A 20643-nucleotide genomic window follows, 5' to 3' on the forward strand; every position below is an offset into this window, starting at 1 on the left:
ATAGAATTGTTCTTCCAAACTCGTTGTTTATTGAAGATAGATGTGGAGGTGAGGGCACTTGGTAGGGATGGTATGATTCTCTAGAGCCTCACTTGAGGAAAAAATGAGTTCTAAGGTAGCGCGCACACACACACACACACACTTTTGTTCAGTTACACCATTAAGCAAGACAGATAGTGAAAACTGTCATATGAAAAGAACAAATTAAATGCAACATGAACATAAATAAAGGCAAAGAAGTAACCACTTCTTTCTAAATACTTCCAACAGCCTGGGAGTATCCACGTACTGTATAGTTGCCCGTTTTATGTTTCAGACCCTTTATTAGAATATGGTTTTTGATACTGAGCTAAAATATGCCTCCTTGATGCTCACTGTTTCTGGTTCTGCCTTTGGAAATCACATAAAGAAAGTTGACAATTCAACCATAAAACAGTCCTTCAAAATATGTACTGTATTTCTATAGAATATCTCTATTTTTGAACATAATAACACCCTCAAATATTCAGTCATTTCTGACAAAGTATGGCTTTGATTCCCATCAACATACAGCGTATTTGCCTCTAAATCTATCATGTTCTGTCCCTCCCCCTAAAAGTCATATGTCTGACAGTAGAGAAGTATTTAACCTGATGGAATTTCTTAAATACTGTATTTCTAAAATTACAACAACTATTACACTACTTCTTCTTTTAGACATATCATATGTTACCTTTTTGAGCCCACAGTTGCACAAAACTCTATTTTTGTTTTAGAGATGGGGTCTCACTCAAACTCATCATACTCCTGATGAGTTTGAAGCAAGTGAACCTCCTGCCTCAGCCTCCCAGTAGCTGGGACTATAGGTGCATACAACTGCAGCTCACTGGTATAGAATTTTAAAATAAGAAATTGAGGATGGGGGGGAGATATTTTACAACCTGGCCTGTCACTACCTGAACACACTAATACCAAACCCCAAATTATTGTATAGTACTTCAGAAAAGAGAAATTTAAGATTTCCACATTGTATATCATTGTACCCCTAAATGCATTAATGTACACAGTTATGATTTAATAAAATATAAAATAAAATAAAAATGAAATAGTAAGAGAGAAGCCCCTAGACTCCAGTCTCTGAGATGAGTATTGGCTCAGAAACTTGGCTACAAGAAAACCCCTAACCTATGCAGGTCCTGAGCCTAGCATACATAGGGAGCTATGCAGACCTGTAGTAAGAAAATAAAACAAATAACTTCATTAAAAAGTAAACAAAAGATATGAACAGATTCAATCAAAGAAATACAAATAGCCAACAAACATGCAAAAATGCTCAATATCACTAATCATAAGGGAAATGTCAATTAAAACTATAATGAGATACCACCTTACCACTATCCAAATGATCTTTAATAAAGATCTGTTAAAAAAATTAAATGTTTGCATGAATACACTATAAAGGAAATGTTTATGCACTGCTTAGGAGAATGTAGATGAGTATAATCTCCACAGAAAACAGTATGGAGAGTTCTCAAAGAACTAAAATTAGATCTACCATTCAATCCAGAAATCCTACTACTGATGGTCTACCCAAAAGAAAAAATATAAGTCATTTTACAAACAAATAAACAAAAGACACTTGCACCCATGTGTTTACCACAGCACAAATCACAACAGTAAAGATATGGAGCCAACTTACGCACCTGCCTACCAACGAGTAGATAAAGAAAATGTGGTCTATATATACCATGGAATACCTCTCAGCCATCAAAAAGAATAAGAAAATGTGTTTTGAAGCAATTTCAAATGTGTTTTGAAGCAATGGAACTGGAGGACATTAATCTAAGTGAAGTAATCCAAAAAAATAAATAAATAAACACTGCATGTTCTCACTTATAAGTGGGAGCTAAGCAGTGGTTAACATGGCCATGCAGAGTGAATTAATGGACATTGGAGACTCAGAAGGTACAGGACAGATGGAGGATGAAGGATGAAAAATTACCAATTGAGTACAATGTATAATATTCAGGAAACAAGTATATTAGAAACCGAAAAATCTCCACTACGCAAGTCAGCCATGTAACAACAACAACTTACACCCTCTAAATATATTTAAGTAAAAAATAAATAAATTGGTGGATATTAATATTTTGCATTGAAAATTTTGTTAAATGAATGAAAAGAGCTCTTTAGGAGTTCAATAAAAAAAAAAAAGACTCCCATTAGAAAAATGTTATGGAAAAGCAGGATAACAGCTATCTTCAAAAATGACTCTAATTCAGATTAATGGACAGGATGGGAGTTAGCATTGTAGATGATGCAAATTCTACATACAAAGGTATAATATGTAAGGCATATTAAATCATTACACATAAATTATTACGTTTACAGAAGAGCGAATATTATGAAATATGAGGAGAAAAGTGGGATGAAGCCAGAATATATGAGGTTTTAAAGATGACTGAGAAGTTCAGACACAAATCCACTGGGCAGAGATAGTCATTGGTGGTTTTGATCCAGACAATGGAGACTCATAGATGATATGCATAGATCAGTGTGTTAGGAGAGGCCATCTAGCTGAAGTATCTTGAATGTATTAAAGAAGAGAGACTTTAGGGGTTGAACTGGATGGTGAATTACAATTAACAGTCAATGAATGAGATGAAATAAACAAATACTGTTAACAAATGTCATATCAGAGAAAATTATAAAAATAGCAATCTGGTAAAGGACTTAAGGTGGAACAAGAAAAACAATACTTTGGTGGGAGGAAGGAGGGCATTTGAGGGGATCTCGACTAATGTGCACAATGCAAGGGTGTGTTTCTAAATAGTTACGAGTAAACTGTAAACGTCTTACCACAAAAAACAAGTGAGGTGATGGGTATATTTATCAGTTTGATTTAAGCATTCCATAGTGTAAATCAAGCCATCACATTGTACCCCATAAATATATACAGTTATGATTTAATAAAAAAATTTATAAAAGAAACTTAATATGAATTCCCTTATAGAAGAAAGGTATGAGAAATTAGAGAAATTCAAACATAAGTGTTTATCAACTTCCAAAAAACAAACAAACAAAACCCTCAATTCTCTTTTGATAAAAATAAAAATCATCTTGATAAAATTATGTACTCATCCCTGCTATTAAACTAATTTATAGCTTTCATAAGAAAGCTATAACCCAATTTTAGCCCAGGAACTTGGGGAGAGGGAGAGGGAGGGAAGGAGAGGGTGGGTGGTGGGAGGGTTATTGGTGAGATCATGCCTATTGTTCATCCTAGAAGGGTACATGTGAATCTCTCTAAATGTAGAATATAAATGTCTTAATACAATAACTAAGAAAAAGACATGAAGGCTATGTTAACTGGTTGGATGAAAGTACTTCAAATTGTATACAGAAACAGTACACTGTACCCTATGATAGTATTAATATACACTGTTATGATTTAATAACAAAATTTAAAAAAAAGACTATACTGAAAGAGACTACAAAGATAATAGTCTTGAAACTGGCAACGTTAGAAAAGAATGAAAAGGGGATGAAATCTGTTAATTTGAAGTGAGAGTAATACACCCCAAAAATGCCTGGCAAGGGGTTTATAATGTGAGGACAAAGTTCAGGAGAGGAAGCAAACCTGAAGGATTCAGCTGTAAAGAGGCAACAGAAGCTATAATCCACGGGATTATGATAGAGGAGGAAAATAAATAACAAGAAGCACATGAAAACCCTTTCTAATGCAATATTTCTCCTGCCCACAAGTCACTTATTTGGGGTGGGAAAGAGGTTGGTGTATTATTTGTAATTATCTTACAGTTTTAAAAGAGGAAAACATAAATATGAACTCATCTGATGATTTTATTATCTATTTTAGGTTACATAAAATAATTAAAGTGGTTTTATCCAATAGAATCAGAAAGGGTTAAGCCAACTTTAGGAAACAGGAGACAGTGGAACACCAAAAAGAACTAATAAAACTAGAAGAAATACACTTTATTGATCCCTTGCGAGTCAGTGCACTAGCAGAGAAAAAGTCTCTGCTAGATAGCGTACACGTAGGGCAGTTCATAATGAAGCTCTGAGCCCAACTTAGAAATCAATTAGTATGTCATCAGACTGCAAAAGCCATAATCAGAAATAAGCTGGTGAAGTAACAATATTACTCTCTGGATCAAAACCATCAATGACTATCTCTGCCAGAGGATTGGTGTCTGAACTTCTCAGGCACTTAAAACCTCATGTATTCTGCCTTCATCCCACCTTTCTCCACATATTTTATAATATTCCCTTTTCTGCAAACATAATTTATTTGTAATGATTCAATACACTTTACATATCATACTCATGGCTTTTGTACACAGAATTTGCATCACTTACAAGGCTAACTTTCATCCTGTCCATTAATCTGAATTTGAGTCATTTTTGAGGACAACTGATGTCCCAAATTTTTCTGATAGAATAAGAAATTCTTTAAGTTTGGCTGTGTGTATTACCAATAAGAGGTGATAGTGGATTTTTACCACTGCCAGATAGCAATGTGGTACCATAGGATCCAGAAGAGGTAAGATTCAGGAAAGAGAAGGCACTTAATAGTACTGAAGACTAAGTAGTGAAAGAAGAAAGCCTGTTGCTGACTTTTTTAACAAACTTATCATTTATAGAAAAGTTCTAAATTGTTTCATGTTTGTCCTATTAATTGGCTTAATGTTTCTATCATGATAAACATTATTACACTATTCACAAAATTTTGTGAACCTTATCCAAGTCCTGGTCAAATAACCAGAAATGCTGAATTAATGAAGTAGAAATTAATGATAATGTATTCAAATACCAAGAGATCATAACTTAGGTTGAGTTTTAATTGAATAAAAATTTCAAAATTTAGACAGTTTCTAAAACTGGTATTTTAAAGGAAGAAATGCATCTGATAACATGCTACTTTTCAATTTTTTTTGAAAACTTAATATACATCTCAATAAATACGTGTCAGAATATATCAACCACGGGATGGATAAATGCTATCAAAACCATTAACGTAAAATTGAAGTGACATGTTTCCTAATTGTTTTTATAATTACATAAAATGTCAGATATTGCAGAATAGAAGAAATAAAGTATTGTTTTTTCCTTCTTTCTCTGCCAAGGGCTCGTATAATCATCTTATGAAGTTGGATAGTGCAGACAGAGATGATCTAATTAATCACACTTTTCTGGTTTTCTATGTATGAGTGGTCACAGAAAATCCTTCCCATTATTTTATTTCTTACAACTGTCAGGATAGTTTTCTTCTGTTCTTCAATTAAATCCACTTGGGTTACTTGATCTCTTTACTTCTGAATATTTTTATATACCAAGAATGTTCTTTGTGAATTGTTTTATCAAAAGATAAGTTCTTTATAAAGCTTAGAATAATATGGACTTAAGAAGTAATGATAGTGAAGACTTTAGGGGAAATATATCTAACATAAGGAAGTAAATTATGATCAAATACTATGATCTAATATTGTAATAACAGGAATTCTAAACAGAATAAAATAATGGCAAACACCTGACCAAGCTGATAGACAAATTAAGGAATTTGATGTCATAAAATAGATTCAGACAATGCTATGTGAGTGACATACATGAAAAAAATGACAGACTATACAGAGAATTTATTTTAGAGCTAAAAAATTAACCTTTAGTGCATACATGAAAATTATTATTATTAATAGTAAGGGAATATTAATATTGAAGAATATATATACATTTTAAAATAAATTCTTGGAGTCAGTAATAAAATATGTCTTTTCCCTAATTTCTTCTTAAATAATTCTTTTTTAAAAATTGGAAACATTTCTCTTTGATTAGTGCATAGTTCAAGAAAAAGTTACATACAGATGTCTCAAATTCTGAAGTCATTTAATTAAAATGAAAACTAAAGTGCAGTGAGAATGAAATAGTGGAAATATCACATAACTTGGAGTCAGAATTATGCTGACCTGAATTCCAGTCCTGACTACTACATTATTAACTTTCCTTAACTTTAATTACTGCATCTTTAATGAGTTTGGACCAAGTGGATGTTTTTCAATCTCCTCTTAGCAACACGATTTTTCCTTCAAGTGAAAATTCATGGGGAAAAATAATATATTTTAAATGCCTAAAAACAAACAAAGAAGAGATAGAAAGTCCATCCAAATTCAGGCACCATGGGAGGCAAATTGAAAACCACTGAACCAGCTGGTGCCATCCAATGCCAACATTTGGAAATCCTCAAACAAGTAATGACATTTGCTGACATCTGGGCTAAACACTTTACCAACTTCACTTCACTTACTCATCTAACAAAAGTAAAGGGAAAATTAAATCTAATTCATTAATCACCCAGTGGTTACACAGCTAGTCAGTGATAGAGCCAGAATTCAAACTCAGGACAATTTGACTCCAAAGTCCACACTGATTCTCAAAAGCATTATAGTTTGTTAAAAACTTGTTACATATCAGACACTGTGCTTGCTTAATATAACTATATGTGTGAGTATTATTGTCCTCATTTCACAGATTAGGAAACTAAGGCTAAGATGAATTACATAACCTTTCAATGGTAACACTTTCAGAAGATAATTATGTCTCCATTTTCTTTATCATTGAAAAGCTATTCTTCAGCAATTTTGAATTTTTCAAGCCCTCGTACTATTATTGTTAGTTAAAAACATATGCTGGTCCTAGAGGTTGGATATGCACTGTGAATATTTAAGGGTGTGTGTGTGTTTCAAAGCTAGGCATTGTGATGGAGAAAGCACAGGAACACATGGTCTTATTCCTTTATAATAGCATTTATAGACAGTAAAGAGTTTACAGATAATTGTTATTACTAACTCTTTGAGTCTATAAATAAATTTCTAAAAACAAAGCACAATAGCCTGATGAATTGAAACATTTAATATAAATGATCCACTTTTTAAATTAGCAGATATTAAAAATGTATTCTATATTTTCTATAAATATTTAAAGCATAATCCCCTTCTTCAATATTCTAAACATTGAATATTAATATTCAAAACTCACATGCAAACAATAGCCTGAATCAAGATCTGATCCTCCAAAAGTAAACAAACATGTTAGACAATCCAGAGAAATTTTTTATTTTAAAAGCTAATAAATCAAAGAACACTTTGTTTTAGATTTTTGCTAACTTAGAGCTCTTCATTTTCTCACAAATACAACATAAGGAGAAAGTGATTTTAAAGAGATACTGAGCCTCATATATTAAAAATAAAGTGTTGGATTACATCCAGAAACAAACTGGTAATTGTGTTAAAATGTGGATGCTGAAATCTCTCCCTGAGCTGCCTCTTGAAGTTGACCAGGTCATGCTAGTCACTGCCAAAACTCCAAAATTGGCACTTGTTCTCAAGTCAGTGTATAGGGATTGGCCAGCTGGAAAATTGCCTGAGGAGTTGCAATAATTTGAAAATCATCAACATAAATTTTTTCCCTAAAAAGAATGCTTCTTCTGGAGAAACCGAACCACTATTCCAGAGGGCTTTTGACACATTTGAGGTATTTTACCGACAGGACATCCAGGAATTGGCTTCAATTTATGCTTACTGGTCCAAAATAGACCCCCACTTGGAATGAATGGAAATGAACACAGCCTCATTTCCTAGGAAATAAGAAGTCTCAGTTTAAAAATATCTATATTAATGTTTGACACAGGGCTTAATTTGGGGGTAAGATTTTTCTATCTGTTCTATAATCTTTAATGATCTTTAAAATAGCTTTTGATGGAAAATCACAGTGATTCCTGGCATAAACTGAGAGTGGAATTGAGGAATTCACTAAATTTGCCAAACTAAGTTGCCATTAACTCTGCCAAAAGGAAAGACTTTACCAAAAGTAACTTGATGTTACTGAGCAAATTGTACTGTATAGTGTACTAAACACTAAATTGATAACATCTTTAACAGGCTCACTTAGGGTAGCCAAGATTCTTATCATTCAACTCGTGGAATGCTCTGTCTCCACAATCCAGTTACGTAAACTATTTATGGAACAGGATTTCAGAGAGAACTTGTAACACAAGAATAGTTTGTGTGTTTTGTTTGTAGTTGTTTTATTTTGTTCCTATGATCTTTCTGACCCCAAGAACATATATTCACGAAATGAAAAATAAACACTAAATTCTTCAAAAACACTTTCATTGCATACACAGCCAACCAAAGTGATGACAGTCAGGTGAGGAGACACCAATCAGAAAATTATCCATACCCTCTTATAAACTACATTTTAAAGGAATGATAGAAAATGATTTTTATTTAATGTTTAGATATGCATTTAATTAATCAGAAGTACAATTTTTTTCCTGTGAAGAAAACAGCAAAGAATGTTGACAACCTAGGCAGTTAGTAAACTATGGTGCCAATGTATTAAAACATTCCACAAACCTAGAAAAAGAATAATAATGATCAATGCTTTATAATAACAGTGTTTCACATAAATGATGGCAAATGATACTTACATCAGTCCTCTGAACAACTATGCAACTATGTTCAAATTGCTCCAAATGATTGACCAAATTATTGGTCCAAATCAATTATTGGTCTTTATAAATGAAGAAACAGGCTCACTTGCTAGCATAGGTCTATGAGCTACAAGAATGAAATGTTCATGCTACTTATTCACATGTTTATTTTCTATTCCCTGTCCACCATCTACCCTCAAATAGGATGTAAGCTGCTTGAAAGCAGGGAGTATGTCCATTCTCATCAATGCCACAATCCCAGTGCCTTGAAGAGCATCTGGGTGCTATAGGTACTTAATTTATATCTGAGAAAAAATAAGGCTTTACCTCATTTTTTACAATACTTAATACTAAGTAATTTTGAATATATTATTGCAATTGATTCTCAGAAAAATATTATGAAATGACTACTTTGAAAATGTTTAGAAAGTTTCCTCCTCTAATTTCCCATACTCATAGTTCATAATAAGGCTTTACCTCATTTTTTAACTGATTTTTTACATAAAATCAGTTTCACAGACTGTAATAATCATTAAAAGATATCAAAATTATCAAGACATCTTCAGTACTGCTCACTTGCCAGACTGATTTGTGCCTTATTTATTTCATGTTCTAGATGTAGGAGAAAGCACTATGCCCGCCTAAACACTCAGTGAAGCCTTGTTTCATAAATAGTATGAGGCACGGAGAACTAGGAAAGAACCTACCCACAGCTCCTCCAATTAGCCCGGCTGTACACAAATGCTAAGGCATGTTTGTATACACCTTTAGGGAGAAAAAAATTGTTTCTCTTTGCAAAAAAAGTATTATTCAGACTCCTAGGGGAAAATCTATTTGTGTTTTTAAAAGCATTGACATCTCTTATTTAATTGCATTGTTCATTTTTCTTTAAGTCAGATACAGTGATACACATTATATATTTTGAAATCTGCAAACTGCTTTTTTAAAATTTCTGATTATAAAAGTATTGCCAGATTGCTGGATTTTGTTAAAATATATTTCAGTTTCTCCTTGTGTGTACACCTAGGTTTCATCTTCCAGCTCCAAAAACAGGTAAACTATGTCTGAGACCTGGCCTGGGGATGATACATTATGCAGTAGGCCAACATGATTAAGGAACAATTCCAACAGATAGGACTCAAGGGACTTAAAGGAAGATGGAGCCACATGATGTCAGGATCCTTATCACAAGAGGCATGTACAATAAACACAACCCCATTGAACTGTGACTTAAATGACTCTGTTACGTGAAGCCAGTGAGGTTTTACGAAGTGTTAGGTAATGTTACTTTTTCAGTAAGTTATTCATAGTAGAAATTTGAAAAACAAAATGTATTACCTATTCTTACACATTTGTTATTCCACTCAAACTTCAGAAGTTTTACGTTGGGATTTTAAATGGGATTATGTATATGTTAATCAGAAGAATTTCATGATATTGATACACTGTACACTGGTATGCAAGATAAGGTATATGTATTCATTTATTCAAATCTCATTCTCCATTTAGGAATTATATATTTATTATTAGGTCTATTCTGAAGTATTTGGGGATTTTTTATTTTATGTTTTCTAGTAGTATTTTATTTCTGTTGATGCTCTTGGGGTTTTCAAATATATAATTATATCATTTATAAATTATGGTAATCTTGTCCTTTATTTTCCAACACTATAATCATTTTACTCCTTTGGCCAATTTCATTGTCTACAACAGCAGTTCTCAGCCTGTGGGTTGCGACCCACAGGAACTGTATTAAAGGGCTGCAGCATTAGGAAGGTTGAGAACCACTGGTCTACAACATTTTCAGAGCAATGTTAAAGAATGGTGGGGGAAATTAGGAACACTTGCCTTTCCTGACTTTAATGGGAATTCTTAAATTGTTTCTGCATCAGGAATGATGTTTGTGAATGGTTTGAGGTATGCATATAATTTTACTTAAAGAAGTATTATTCTTTTCCTATTTTACAAAGGATTATTATTTTTTTACCTGTAGTCAGTTGTACTGAAAGATTTTCATATTATTAAACATTCTTGCAATCCTGAAATAAATCCCGCTTGGTCAGGGTATATTATTCTCTTAATGTAGAGTTGGGTTTTATTTTCTGGATTTTATTTACTATTTTGCATTAATATTCATAAGCGAGATGGTTTATCATCTTATCTTTTATGGTTTCTTTGTCAGATTTTGGAGTCAGTTTTTTTTTTTAAAGAATTGGAATGCTTTATTTTTCTATGCCTGTAACAGTTAAATTGCATAGGAATTACCTCCTCTTTGAAGGTCTTAAAACATTCATCCATGAAATTCTTAGACATATTTATAGGCAAGGTCCTAATTTAACAACATCATGAATTCTTTCCATGATCATTGTTTTATTTAATATATCTATATTCTTGAATTAATGTTGGTTATTTTCAGTGTCTTTAAAAACTTGGAAACTTGTTCCTAAATTTTTAAGTTGGCTGCACTTTATAAAATATTGGTCTAAAAAGTGTAAATTCAGTATTTTTTGAAAAGATTATGTAAAGAAGATATTCCCAAAAGTATGTTGCATGGATATGAATAGGATAACACAAAAAGAGGACCCATACTCAATACCATTGAGAAATGCTTTAAAATAATATTAAAGATTCATTCTCCATAGGATTTGGCAGAGTCTTTAACATTCTGGTTAATATTCTTGTGTGTATCTTAACTCTTTAAAAGGGAGCCATTTTTTATGCTTGACTATAGGCTCTTCCCCCATCCATTTTTTTCTATATAAAATATTTATTTTTTAAATTTCAGATTAATATGAGAATACTAATGATTAGGATACAATGTTTGCATTTGTTAGGTTAAAGTCCTGTTGTAGTTGTGTCTCGCAGCCAGGAGGTGTGCCATACACCCTTACATCATGCCCGTTAGGTGGGAGAACAGCAACTCCCCCTCCTTTGTACCCTTTCTCCTCTCCTCCCTCCACCCAACTTGAATTGAAGTTTTCTCTCGTGTGGGTATGTATTAGTTTGTCTACTGGCTCCATATTAGTATCGAGTACGTTGGATACCTGCTTTTCCATTCTTGTGATACTTTACTCAGAAGGATGTGTTTCAACTCCATCCATTTTCCCCATTTTTTAAGGAGCAAATCATGGGGCTTTTTTCTTCTGGCATATACTTTAGGAAAGACATCGAAAGAAATGTGAAAATCAGGGTTATTATTGCAGAAATATTTTTAGGACTGATTAGACAGAATATTCAACAAAATAATCTTTTCTAGAACACTTTTCACAACACAATAAAAATATATAACATGTAATAGCTCAAAGGACATTTTGGTTTTATCTGATTGAAATATTTTTCTTGCTCATACCCTTTCTTATGTACCCCTCTGAAAAATCTCAAAGACCTGAAATACTATGTGAAAGGTGAAACTAGAACCATCTGGAAATTTAAAAATAGTCAAGTCACTAAACTTTTACTTTAAGAACTAAGGACCTTGTACAATTTTTACTTATATCACCTAAAATGTTCCTTATTTAAACAGGAGGCATTTTACATATCGTAGCTACTAACCATAAAATCGAGGTTTTTTCCCTCCACAATATTATGCTGTTTCCAAGTTGCAGACAATGGAATTTTGTATTCTTAGCAAAGCCTATGTGAAACTCTTCAGAGCCTTCTTAAAGAACTAATGTGGACTGGCATCTGGGAAGATTTAAAAAATATAAAGAAAGAAAATAAGTACTAATGTGACTATATCTTATCACTGATAAGTGAACATTCAAATAGAACATCTCCCAAATTTGATGCTCGCTTATTTTCTGAGCCCTACCAAGGAGAACAGAGGATGGGCCCTATTATAAAAGCATTTAAGTGGCGCAGACAACAAAATGGATAGGGATATCCTTCCTGCCTTTGAAAATTTCTATAGATTTCTTAGAATATTATTACTACATCAGGCCTACTTAGAGAAATAGATAAACAAACAAATTTAAACTTCATGGCCTATAGTTCCTTGTAGGAAATAAGAGAAAGAAAAGGCATCCTTGAGCACAAGTTTTCAACATTTCACACATTGTATAATGGTTTCTTTTTATCACTTTATTTAGTAAAGTGTCTACCTCAAAACAGTGAGCTGCTACTAGAAATCTACAAAAGTGTAAGAATGTGGCAGTGGTGGTAACCACAGGACCAGCCCAAACTGGTTCTACTCTGATCTGCTGATAACATAATATCAAGTTACCTGGTAGATATAATAGAGCCAAAATGCCAAGAAGTGTAGTTTTGGTATGTACAGTAGAAAAGATCTGGCTTCTCACATCACCTTCCAGCAGTTCCTCTCCACAGATACAAAACCACAGACTGACCAGAAACTGAATCCAGAGGTAAAATCTGCCTCAATATATCTTACTGCTGATGATCAAATTTGAAGTCCTCCTATTACAAGCCAGCACTCCTCATCTTCTCCCTTGCCCTCCAATCCCTTAAAATTTGCCCCAAACTCCAAATAGGAAGAGACAAGATTTGAGCTACATCGTCTGTGTCCTTCTTGGTCTACCTCACAATAAAGCCTTTCTTTTATCAAAATCTGATGCCATAGTATTGGCTTCTAACACATTGGGCAATGAGCCCATTAGCTGGATAACAAGATGCCGAAGCTGGCTTGTAATGCTTCAAAAGCCAACATGCACACTTTAGTTCCTAACTCTGCATTCAGAAACCTCACTTTAGTACTTTAAAATTGGCTGTAGTGGGAATATTTACAGCATAGAAACTGACAAATGTTATAAATCAGAATTTTTTTCCCCAAAGAGGTAGTTACTAAACATTTACCAGTAAACTATTGTTAATTACCCAAAATATGTCAATAATATTAATATCAATATAAATTATGCTCTGTTTATGGTTGGAGGTAGAGGATAAAAGCCACATATGCTTTACTGCTGTAAAAATAAAAACTTTAGACTTTCTAGGTATACAGGATTTCTCCTTGTTCAATTCATTTAACAGATTTATCTAATAGGTATTTATTAATTGATTACATGTTAAGCACTATACTGATATTGAACATAACAATTAGTTTTTTATTTCATTTATTGATTTATTTATTTTGAGACAGAGTCTCATTTTGTTGCCCTTGGTAGAATGCTGTGGTGTCATAACTCACAGCAACCTCAAACTCTTGGGTGCAGGCAATCCTCTTGACTGAGCCTCTCAACTAGCTGGGACTACAGGTGCCCACCACACCTGACTATTTTTATTTTACTATTGTTTTATGACACAGAGTCTCACTTTGTAGCCCTGGGCAGAGTGCCATGGCATACATAGCACCTCACAGAAACCTCAAATTCTTGGGCTCAAGCAACTCTTTTGGCTCAGCTTCCCAAGTAGCTGGGACTACAGGCATCCGCCACAACACCAGTCTATTTTTAGAGATGGGGTCTCACTTTGGCTCAGGCTGGTCTCAAATATGTAAGCTCAGGTAATCCACCTGCCTCTGTCCCCCAGAGTGCTAGGATTACAGATGTGAGCCACCATGCTGGCCTCCACTTGTTTTTAGAGACAGGCTCTTGCTCTTGCTCAGGCTGGTCTCAAGCTTGTGAGCTCAAGCGATCCACCCATCTTGGCCTCCCAGAGTATTAAGATTACAGGCATGAGTCACTGTGCCCTCCAAGCATAAAGATTTTAAGTAGTCATGGAATGTAGATATAAAAATTAAACAATGATGCCAGTCATGTTGGCTCACACTATCTATAATCCTAGCACTCTGGGAGCCAAGGCAGGTGGATTGCCTGAGCATAGGAGTTCGAGACCAGACCAGCCTGAGGAAGAGTGAGACCCCATCTCTAAAAATTTATAGCAAGCATTTTATAATATTTATATTATTTACTTTAGATTTTATTATAGATTTTAGATTATATTATTTACTTTAGAGATTTTTCCCAGAAAAGACTTGAAAATTCAATGTATCTTTGATTTGCATTTCTCTGATGATTAAGGATGGTGAACATTTTTTCATATATCTGTAGGCCGTGCGCCGATCTTCTTCAGAGAAATTTCCCTTGCCCATCCTGAGATAGGATCACTCATTTTCTTCTTGCTAATACGTTTAAGTTCTCTATGGATTCTGGTTATTAAACCTTTGTCGGAGACACAACCTGCGAAACTCTTCCCCCATTCTGACAGCTGTCTGCTAACTCCAGTAAGATTAGCCCATATCACTAAATCCCAAAACCAGAGATGCTGGCAGGGATGTGGAGAAAAGAGAACACTCCTACACTGCTGGTGGGAATGTAAACTAATATGTTCCTTTTGGAAAGACATCTGGAGAACACTTAGAGAACTAAAAATAGACCTGTCATTTGACCCTGCAATTCCTTTATTAGGTATATTCCCAGAAGACCAAAAATCGCATTACAACAAAGATATTTGTAACAGAATATTTATTGCAGCCCAATTCATAATTGCCAGGTCATGGAAGAAGCCCAAGTGCCCATCAATCCACGAATGGATCAACAAACTGTGGTATATGTACACCATGGAATACTATGCAGCCATAAAGAAAGATGGAGACTTTACATCCTTCATGTGCACATGGATGGAGCTGGAAAATGTTCTTCTTAGCAAAGTATCACAGGAATGGAAGAAAAAGTATCCAATGTACACACCCCTATTATGAAATTATTTAAATCTTTTATATGAAAGCTATAACCTAATAACAACCTAAGGATACGAGGGGGGGGGAATGGGTGGAGGGAGAGGGATTCGAGGGTTCACTTAGGAGGTTTATCTTACAAGGGTACAAGTGAATCTTTCTATGAGTAGAATATGAATGTTTTAACACAATAACTAAGAAAATGACATGAAGGCTATGTTAACCAGTTTGATGGAAGTGTTTCTGATTGTTTGTGAAAACACCACACTGTACCCCAGAAGTGCATTAATGTACACAGTTACCGTTCAATAAAAAAATTAAAAAAAAAATTCAATGTATCTGTGTACAATAGCCATTTCAAATACATAGTGCACAAGAAAAAATAACAAAATCCATAGCAACAGAGAACATCAAAGAACATATAGTAATTTTAGTTGTATTGGAGTAAAGAGTTTGGGGAGCTGGAGAGAGACTAAAGGTCACTGCACACAGAAAGTAACCAATAACAGAAGAGAATTGAAGATTTTGACAAGTGTCTACTCTGGGAGAAAATAAGCCTAATCCATAGGCTATAAAGAAGGAAGCTAAAAGGAAGAAAGAACAGATTTCTAGACATGTATTTCTCAATCAGAGAGTTAGGAAGCTGAGATTGTGGTAAGAATAAAATATTATAACAATTTTTCAGAGGTATAGAAATTCAAAATTCTTCCGGATCCAGGGTTTTTCTAAAAATAAGACCATATCATCAGCAAAGAGTGAGAGTTTGACCTCCTCTGTCATTTGAATGCCTTGATATCCTTCTCTTGCATTGGCTAGAACTTCCAGCACTAGTTTAAATAGCAGAAGCGATAGAGAACATCCCTGTCCAGTTCCAGTTAGTAAAGTATCACAAGAATAGAAAAGCAGGTATCCAATATACACAATACTAATATGAAGCTAACAGATAAACAACCACCTGCCCACACAAGAGAAAATCACAATTAAATTCAAGTAGGGGTGAAGAGGGAGAGGAAAAGGAGAGAGGGAAGAGCAAAGAGGAGGGGCATTGGAAAACTCTCACCTAAGGAAAACTCTCATGCAATTTGAACTTTACCTAACAAATGCAAAGAATGTAACTTAGGCATGTGTATTCTCACATTAATCTGAAATTTAAAAAATAAAAATAAAAAAATTCTTCCTGGTTCAGAGAGTTTCTATAAAGTAGGATGACCATGATGAAATAGAAGAAAAGATAACTTAAAATGAGAAGCTCAAAAACATTGAGTTTCTGATCTGGTTAGAATACTCAAATTAATGGTAAGAACTGGGGTCAAAGGGAAATGGGAAGCTATAATACAGAAATTTATGCTTCTTTAGATCTTTAAAACATTTTAAATTATTTAGTTGTTGAATCATTTCAACTTCTTCAGAAACTTTTGCATAAAAAATGATGTTGTGGGATGATCTGCAGCATTTATCTTTTTATTTGTCACTTATGGCAAGTGGCCACATGCCCTTGTGTGTATGTATGCATGGTGCAATGGTGGAGAGTGGTTAACTGGCTCCAGTTTGAGACATACAAAAGGTAAATAAAAGAAAGCAGCTTAAGGTTTGCTGTTTGTCAGGCACATTTTAGATTCTATTATTAATCACCACTTTTTAGATGAGTAAGACTTAGAAAGGTTAAGTAAGAAGTAGAGCCAGGACTAAAGCCTAGACTGACAAAGCCTTCATTCCTAATTACTCAATCAATAATCTAGGAATACCAAGCATCTACCTCATAAGGACAGAATTAATGATTAGCAGTAAACACCAGAAATGGGGGCAGCGCCTGTGGCTCAAAGGAGTAGGGCACCAGCCCCATGTGCCGGAGGTGGCAAGTTGAAACCCAGCCCCGGCTAAAAACTGCCAAAAAAAAGACTGGAAATGGTTTAATGCTGTTAATTTTCTTTGCATGGAGGCCAGACATTTGACTGCTTATGGATGTGTGTATCCATACACGTCTGGATATTCTTATTTATTTGCTAACTCATTCTAGAAAGAACTTCATAAATGTTCAATGACTATGTAGTACATTGAGCAACAATGACTAAATTTGACCATGCACAGGCATAAAAATAATTATACTCAGAAATATAAACATTTAAGAGCTTTCACATGTTTATTTTTTAAAATAATATATACATATGTAGCACTTTCTATGTATGTAGCAAATTAAGCAAATTACTCATTACTCATTAACTTATTCATATTCATTACAACATAAGTATAAACATAAACAAATGATCAAATAAATATGCACAATAAGGACTCTCTTTTGTTTTTATAAGGAATGTTTTCTGCCGTTCATCTGCAGATTTATACTTGGTAATGAGAGAGAAGAAAACTCAGTATAAAAGCTGAGTTTGCTAATAGTCACTGGATATGTTTGAATCACAGAGACAGTTATGCAAAAAGGACAGTATACTGTGATAATAAAAATTATTCAATGCTTCCCAAAAATCTACTATAGCAAATAATTTCCTAATCATTATCTCCTACTTGTTTTGCAATATTCCAAAAGGATTATATCAGGTTTGAACTGTATTTGTTTTCTTTTAATTACATGAATCATTTAAAAATATTTTTAGCTTTTTTCAAATGTAGTAGGCTATAGAGTCATGTTTTTATTGTTTTTTTTTTAATTTTTTTATATTTTCTTTCCTTTTTTTTATTAAATCACAGCTGTGTACATTAATGCAGTCATGGGGTACAGTGTGCTGGTTCTATATACAATCTGAAATATTTTCATCAAACTAGTTTTTTATTTATTTATTTATTTTTATTAGATCATAGCTGTGTACACTGATACTGTCATGGGGTACAGTGTGCTATTTTTTATATTTAATTTGAAATATTCTTATCAAACTGGTTAACATAGCCTTCATGTCATTTTCTTAGTTATTGTGTTATGACATTTATATTCTTCATTTAAAAAGATTCACAAGTACCCTTAAAAGATAAACCATAGACGTGATCCCACCAATCTCCCCCCCTCCACCTATCCTCACCCCTTCCTTCCCCTCTCTCTCCCCTTCTCCCATATTCTTGGGCTATAATTGGGTTATAGCTTTTCATATGAAAGCTATACATTATTTTCATGGTAGGGCTGGGTACATTGGATAATTTTCTTCCATTCTTGAGATACTTTGTTAAGAAGAATGTATGAAACCTATCACCACCAGGATGCCTACAGAGAGAGAAGCCGATTCTGGAGATGGAGAAATAGAGGGAATTAAGAACCTAAAACCACTGGTACACCTAGGTCAAACCATAACTGCAGTCTATTGACTTCTCAATGGCATAACCCAAACTTTCCAAAAGTTAGTTTGAGTTATTTTCTGTTTCTTACCATGCAAGGAGTCAGGACTAACGCTTCAGACTTAAATCACAGCTGGTTTCTAATTCCAACTAGTTGTTGGAACCTTAACCAAATCACATCTTCTCTCTGGATCTGAACCTCCTTATCTGTAAAATGATTGAAATTGGTTTGATCCTCTGGTCATCATGTTTCCTAAAGTTCCATGATTCTATTAGTTTAATTAATATGAATATTTCACACCATATTCTAGTTCAGTTCAAATATCATCCCTTCTCTAATTACTTCCCTGATAATAAATAACTCTGTATTATTTCTACATAATAGAAACAACAAAGTAGGGAAAAGGCACAAAAGACACAAGCGTGGTCCTTTGCAGGGTTTAATTCTGGGCACTGAACTCTGTAGCTAAGTTACCCCCACACCAAAAAAAAGAAAAAAAATGTTATTCATTCTATGTAGAAACCACCAAGTATTTTTTCTATGTCTATTACAAAATAGACAAAATAGTTTATGTTAGAACTTATTATCTGAGCTGAAAATCCTAATAAAGTCTGTCCCAATTAGATTTGATTCAGAAAAGTTTATTAAACACTTATCCTGATGAAAAAAAAATAATTTACATATCACCTAAACTAGGTCTCTTTGGGTCTCATGCTTAGCGCTTTGCTCTGCACATTAAACACTCAATAAATGTTTGTTAAATTAAATTAAAGGAGTTGCTTTTACTGCAGTTCACATACCCTTCCATGATTAATGAATCATCACTAAGTGAGAAATTAATGAGTGTGCTTGGCATAACAGGGGAAAAAATGTGTTCAGTTTTGGAAAGGGACAAAATTTCACAGCAGGGGAAGAAGCGAGGCAACTCTGGGAATTAACAAGAAAGAAGCTCGCAATTACAGCTACTGACATGTGGATAAATTCAAAATAGCTGCTGAAATAACTACCTGTGAGCTGACATACACATTAGCTTCAAATTAATCAAGGCTTTCCAAATCTTTTCTCCATACTATCAGAAAAGCATAAAGAAATGGAAGAAACTGTCCAGGACAGTTCCAAAGCAAGAGAAAACTCCAAAGTTCAGATTTCTCACCACTGCCATATTTTCAGCTCTGCTACCCACATGTTTTAAACTTCCTTTCTCATAATCTAAGACCCAAAGCACACAGAAAGGGTCAGACAGTAAAACAGAGCTGGACCACCTGAAAAGAGGGGGCCACTGGGGATGAATTCCAAAATAGGCAAAGAGGGATAATTCTGGATCCGCATGTGGAGTGTGAGGGAATTACAGCAAATAGGGAAACCTAAGCAGTCAAGCAACCAACAGTAGGAGGATACAAGCATGGAGAGGTTGCTGCTGAAGACGGAAGGAACTTAATTATCAATGGAAAGCAGCTGCAGGCAGCGAGAAGCCTAGATAGGTCAGAAAATGAGAAAGAACGAAAAAGAATCTATGATTCACTGGGTAAAGCTGCGTAAGATTCAAGGACAAGAATGAGTCACGAAGAAATTAAACAGGAGACAGGGAAAGGCCACACGCTTGGTCAAAGGATTGACAACACCAGTTATTATAACTGGAGCACAAGCAAAGGACAAGGCCATTCCTGGGGATGGCCTGATGCTGAGGCAGCAAGTTACTGCCCCAAGGCTCTTTGATATTTCTCAGCTATCAACAGAACTGGTCTTGGGCCTGAACCACCGGGAAGATGATTATGATAATGTGTACCAACTATCTTTCTCTGAGGAAACACTTCACTAGTGCACTTTTTCCTTCTTTTTAATTACACTGTTTGGGTAACAAAAGAGAGGGAATATCACACAAGTGATCTAAACATGTAATCAGTCCCACCAAGATCTGACAATTAGCATTTCTAGCATAACATTTCCATGAGTTATTTTACTGTTACTGATAAAACCATGTGCTAATAAAATATATGCAGTGAATAGACAATAGATACAGAATAAATGGCCTGGGGAAAGAATGAATAGGGTTAATGACAAGAAGAAATAAGCAGGAAAACCTGGCTTTCAGAATCCTGGCAAAGTAGTTCTAGGACCTTCTCAAAAGAGTAAAGATAATGGATGCACTTTTCTCTTGCACTCCATGGACACTGCTGAGTGGTCACTGAGGATGAGGGCCTCAGTGTTCATTCACAGTAACTTGCTAATTTACACATCTAA

The sequence above is a fragment of the Otolemur garnettii genome, unplaced genomic scaffold, assembly GCF_000181295.1.
Source record: "Otolemur garnettii isolate 467f Iridium unplaced genomic scaffold, OtoGar3 scaffold00004, whole genome shotgun sequence".
In the NCBI taxonomy this organism is placed as follows: Eukaryota; Metazoa; Chordata; class Mammalia; order Primates; family Galagidae; genus Otolemur; species Otolemur garnettii.